The 6,000-nt window shown below is 41.8% G+C and overlaps 1 protein-coding gene across 1 annotated transcript in view; it reads right to left on the bottom strand.

The window, feature by feature from the left end:
• Window positions 1-4,369, bottom strand: part of ltbp4 (latent transforming growth factor beta binding protein 4) — a 69,069-nt gene extending 64,700 nt beyond the window's left edge. Inside the window, exon 1 of the mRNA XM_072701471.1 lies at window positions 4,184-4,369. The gene's annotated coding sequence lies outside the window, so the exon portion shown is untranslated. The remainder of the gene's footprint in view (window positions 1-4,183) is intronic.
• Window positions 4,370-6,000: the final 1,631 nt, after the last annotated feature.

A 6,000-nucleotide genomic window follows, 5' to 3' on the forward strand; every position in this document is an offset into this window, starting at 1 on the left:
CACTGATAGCCAGATGAGGAAACACCTTCCCTCACCCCCCCCCCCCCCCCAACCACCATGACCATATCTGTTTAAGGAATTCTCAAAACAGTTGTAACAACACTTCCGGAACAAGCTTGTCAAGCATACAAAACAAAATCCAAAACGATGACGAAACATACACTGTCATTCCACTGTATTGCAATGAACACACTGTGGAGTTGCCTTTTGGCACTGCGATTGTTTAAAGCCTTCTGGACACATAAACACCCTTATTGGGAATAGGAAACAAGATCACATGTTAAAATCTACAAAATTCACCCTTTAACGCCATTCTGAGTGCACACATTCAATACTTGTAAATGCAGCAAGGGAAACAGTAACATTCTATAAGCAAATGCTTACAGAGATGAAGAGTCACAGGGAAACGACCCATATATGTCAGGACAAACATCATCACGTGCTTCACTAAGTACATCCAAAGGCATAAATGTGGTTTGAACATTGGCGGGGTTGAGGTTTGCAGCCATTTAGGGGGAGACATGATATTTGGGGGGATTGTATTAGCCAGTTTTGATTACTAGGGGGGTTACAACCTCCCCCCCCCACCCCCCTGTAATTTATGCCCATGGGTACATAAACAGTAAAATTGGCAGAATACTCTGAATAATACAGATAATACTAATAGTACACATGTTTAGTTAGGGCTGTAAGAGCAAGAGAACAATGCAGTTGTGGGGAACCTGGTTTTATAATTTGATTAATTTCTTCTTTTAAGCTGTGAGAAGAGGCAATTTTCCAGGAAATGGTAATTCACATGGCCTGCAGTAAAGGTAAAAAACAGAAATTGTCTCCCTTAAGTAGTACAATACAAGCTAAATACAGCAAATTACAAAAATGAGTCTAATCACAGGCAGCACTATGGCTTGGGGGTAACACTGTTGCCTGTTGGGGTTACAAATCCTTCCTCAGCTGTGTATATATGCGTTCTTTCCATTTCACCCGGGTTTCCCGAAGGTATCCTACTTTCTTCTCACAATCCAAAGACATGCAGTTAAGCTAATTTGCCCATTCAAATGTAACATCTATGTTCTGGCATTCTGTTTGCGGTGTACCCTGCCTTGTGACCTTTGCTGCCTCAGACAGACTCCAGGCCTCATGTAACCCTAACCAGAATACATATGGAGTAAAATCACATGATGTATGAAAGTGTATGTTTCATTTAGTGCCACGTCATTACTTGTTTTAAGCAAACATTTTGATTTTAATGAAAAAAAAATGTGAAAAATAATATTCAATTCATAAACATTGTTGTTGGAAATTGATTTTAGAGTTCAAAATTAAAACAACAACGCAAGGGGTTACTTGATGATGTGTTTATCTTGAAAATTAGTGTCACCCAACATAGTTCATAATCTTTTTCTTTGATTAAAGTACGGTCAAGCATCTCAATTGACACAATGAATGTATAATGTGTATGGCTTACAGATAATGTTCAAAAGTAACATCTTAATGGTGTAAATACTGGGGAGCAAAAGATCTGACGCTTTCAAGTGCTGAATAATAATTCTGTAAATCTTATTTCAAAACAACATCCATCATGCCTCAATCGTGAAACACCACGCATCAAAATTCAATGAGTGGGCGAAACAAAACAATAACAGGATTTAGTTACAATAGCGTATCTAAGATTTTATCTGTGAAGAGGGAAATTTTGCAAACAAGCCCTTACACCAATAATGATCCCTATTGTTAGTTAAATATATAAAAACATAATATCACTGGAATACTATGAGACTGCATATTCTGTTTTTTTTTTTTTATCAAGCCAACATAATTTGAGTGCAAAGTTTATAAATATTTACCCCATTGTGCTCTCACCTCCCACTGTTGGGCAACTGGATAACTTCCAGTGGCAGGTGTCGACCTGAAATTTGTGAGTCAGAACAGCAGGAATTAAGCCAAGCTTGTGAACTGGTTCCAGATTTCTCTTAAGGTTCATTTGTAAATTTAAATTAGGCATTGGGCTGTGCATTTACACAGTTGATAGAACTGATGTTACAGAGCTGTTTGAATTGGCATCGTAGTTGAATGTAGGGAATGTAGATGATGTCACGACTCAGTTCCTGTAGGTTCTCATACCTCATGCCTTTTGTTTTACTGAAAACATAATATGTTTTCACACACTTGCATTATCTTTTCATTTTAAATATACTGAAAAGAATACAACAACTGATAAAAGTTTATTTTTTCAGTCACTGACGCATGTAACTGGTGATATAGACCATACAGCAGACTTAAACGTTTTGACTTATAACTAACTTAACTATAAACAAAATAAAGAATAAAGGACAACAACTGAGTAATTCCAGTGCTGATAGATGGTGATGACTGGCTTGTCCCAGTCGTATTTTGTATCTTAAAACATGTCCTATATAATTTAATTTCACTAATACATTAATACAGATAGAAAATCAGGCATGTGGAACGTACATAGATGGCAAGGTAAGTTTGCTTTTTATGCAGGCTGTTGTGGGCAAGGAGGCATGGCAGGGGTGCAAGCAAATAGCCCATGGGGGGCCAAGTTTGTTTAGGGAAAACGGGGAAAAATATATATAAATGGGTCAGTCTGGAGGCAGCAGTTCATTCGGGGCAGCCATCCTCCGACATTCACATGGGCAGAGAGAGCACGCACCACTGCCTTGCCCTTTCCTTCCCTCCGGAACCACCCCCCGCTTGAGGCCATTACCGCTGTGTCCTGTTGCCCCAGGTAGTGATATACCGTTGTACCGTAGGCTCATGTGGTGCTGAGCGCCCCCTGCTGGTGCATGGCGAGTTCCCCGTGGACTGTTGTGCCACAACACCAACTCATAAATGGACATTATGGATATATTATGTATTCAGGTTGATAAAACACTTAGATACAGTCCTCTGGACACTTTATTTTTAGTTGCCCGCCCAGCTGTGGATGAGCATTGCTCCTGCATGTTTTTAGTTAAAATGCGATTTATTCCATGCTCTTATGTTTTAATCATAATTGGCAAACTAACATTAGGAATGGGAAATGTTGCCTGATTGTATATTATCTTTTATGTTATACATATATACTTTCTGAGGATCTATCATGAGGATTTCAACTGGCTGAAGAGGGTTAAAATCATATATTAAACGGTACAGAATAGAGCAGCTTAGCTTATAATTACAGTAATCGTTAACAGCACTTCTTGCACCCTCTGCCCCTCAGCAAAAACTCCTCCCTCTCATATTGTCCTTCAACTAACACAACCACTAAAATGCAACTAATGACTGAAAAATTGTAGAAGCATAATTAACACTTCAATTTTGAAATTTAAGAATGAACCGTTTGTCACCAAAAACTGGAGACAACAAATGCATAATAAAACAAGTATATAAAGCCGCCTTACGGAGATGACTGCTGTGGAGTCAAAATTCCTTCATGCTGAAGAAACTCAGACCCACTAATCTGGATAAGGCGTAACGGCAGTAGGGATTTGGGAGTAAAAGGGGGGATATGACCAACCAGCAAGCCTGATCCACGCTCCTTTTTGAAGCGGTATGAGGTATAGGTCAGTTATATGACATGTGAGCAAATAAAGGTATTTCGACCTTGATCCTATCTTACACCAGAGGACAACACTTGTGATAAGGTGTCAGGGTATATTGTGCGTGTCTGTGCGTGCATGCATGTGTGTGCGTGCGTGTCTGTGCGTGCATGCGTGTGTGTACTTTTTCGCTCGGTCCCCAGAATATAAACCTCAATTTTATAAAAACCTGTGACTGCAATCAAACAACTAGAAATGCCAAAAAAACATGTATTTTGTTTAGTTCCCTACGGTTAAGGTTAGGGCCGGGTAGGGGTTTAGGTGATTGTTGGGATTAGGGTTATGTCCATTGAAATGATGAGAGAGTCCCCACAAAGAAATGAATATAAGAATATACGTGTGTGTGTGTATGTGCGATTGAATAGGCTGCCAAATTAAATTGTTGATTTAACAAGTAGCAATGTGTTATTGCTCATTTACATATATACTATGGTTAAATTGTATTTTTACACTTGCTACCCAGATAAATAGCTTTAATATATGCAGGTTCAGCCTTGAGGCGACGGCATGAGAGTTTAAAGTAATACAAAAGTAGCCTGTCTCAGAATTGAGCAACAGAAAGGGCAGGAATTTACTATCACCTTGAATGTTGCAGGAGTAGGTAGATGCATCCATTGATCCATCCATCTTCCATTTTTTTGTTCTGGTCAAGGTTGGGTAGCCTGGAGCCTATTCCATCATGATAGGGTATCTTAGGACACATACGGCTAGCTTAGAGAGACCAATTAGCAAGCTACTTAGCATCATGGGATTGTCTTCGGGATTGTCACTACCTCCTAACCTCCTAACGAGGCTGCTGGGATTGCTGTAGAGGCTGCTGGGATTGCTGTACGGATCGGGAGTGGTGTAGTCGCTGTGTGCACTTGTGTTGTGTTGTGTGCCTGTTGAAGCGGTTGATTTGATTTGAATTATCTGTAAAGGTATATTTGAGCGTTTGTGTGCCAGCACGGTTACGTGGGTGGTTGTTGTTGTTTTCATTTTTTACTCTTATTTTTACGTGTGTACTTGTCTGTCCTTGTGAGTGTTACCGACAGCTGCGGGCGCGAGCGGCGTTTCTGTTTGCGTCCTTCGCATCAAACACCCGCGGGTAATATTATCGAACATCGGTAACATTAACTCTAAAAGGTCAGTTGCTCCGGAGCTTTGCTCGGTCGCCGGTCGGGGCCGGGAGGACATTTTCCACTTTTTTTCCCGCTCCGGCAGTAGCCTGCTTTGAGAGGGTTTTTGTGGTTTTTTGGCCTCCCTAGAGCAACTTCGCTTTAGTTTAAGCTAAACGTGGTTCAGCAGGAAGTTAATCTCGGGTAAGTAATTGTAAATTTGGTTATTTTAAAAGTAAAATTTAAAGGTTGTTATCGCTGACGCTGCCGGATAATTTATAATAAAGTACCGATTTAACGCAAGTGTTAATTTAGTGCTTTAGTGTACTCGGCACTTTGTTTTAACTATACGTTAATTAGATCAACTAAAAGTTTAAATAATCTCTATTAATATACTGGGCTGGGAGTAAAGGACGGGGACATAGTGAGTTAGGTAATTATGGGGCCAACTCAGTGTTGTGTTTGCAAGATGTTTGCCCTTCTGGATGCTTGCGTCCAGTCGGACTTCGTCTGCGAGCGATGTGGGTTAGTTGACTCACTCATGGTCCAGGTTCGTGACCTAGAGGAGCGACTGGCTCTCATCCAGCATAGCAATGAGTTAAAGGAGAGAGTTAATACGCCTTCTAGGGAGACTATGTGTACGTCACAAGCGGGGAGGGGGGAGAATGATGAACAGGTAGGTCGAGAGAGCTGGGTGAACGTAGGTCGTAGACGTAGAAAAGGGCGTACACAGTTCACAGAGGCGGCATCACCTGAAGTAACGGTTTCTAACCGCTTTCAGGTGCTTCCAGCTTTAGAGCCGGAAGAGACTGGGGAGGCAGGTGGGCCCTTGGGCACCAAGGAGCCACCTAACCCCAGTAGGAGGGAGGTTGTGGTAGTAGGGGATTCAATTATAAGAGGTGTAGATAGTTATGTGTGCACCCGTGATAGAGGGTCCCGTACGGTGTCTTGCCTGCCTGGTGCCCAGGTAGGGGACCTTCCAGATCGAGTGGACAGGCTTTTGGCCCCAGCCGGGGTGGATCCAGTGGTCGTGGTGCATGTTGGCACCAATGACATAGGAAAGGGCAGAAGGGCTGTTCTGCAAGATAAATTTATAGAAGTCGCGGATAAGCTTAGAAGCAGAACATCCACGGTGGTATTCTCTGGAATACTTCCCGTGCCACGTGCAAGTCAGGCAAAATTAGCTGAGATAAGGGGATTAAATGCGTGGCTAAAATGGTGGTGTAGGAAAGAGGGGTTCAGGTTTATGGGGCACTGGAAGACCTTCTGGAACAGGTGGGACCTGTTCAAGCCGGACGGGT

The sequence above is a fragment of the Paramormyrops kingsleyae genome, chromosome 17, assembly GCF_048594095.1.
Source record: "Paramormyrops kingsleyae isolate MSU_618 chromosome 17, PKINGS_0.4, whole genome shotgun sequence".
Lineage (NCBI taxonomy): Eukaryota > Metazoa > Chordata > Actinopteri > Osteoglossiformes > Mormyridae > Paramormyrops > Paramormyrops kingsleyae.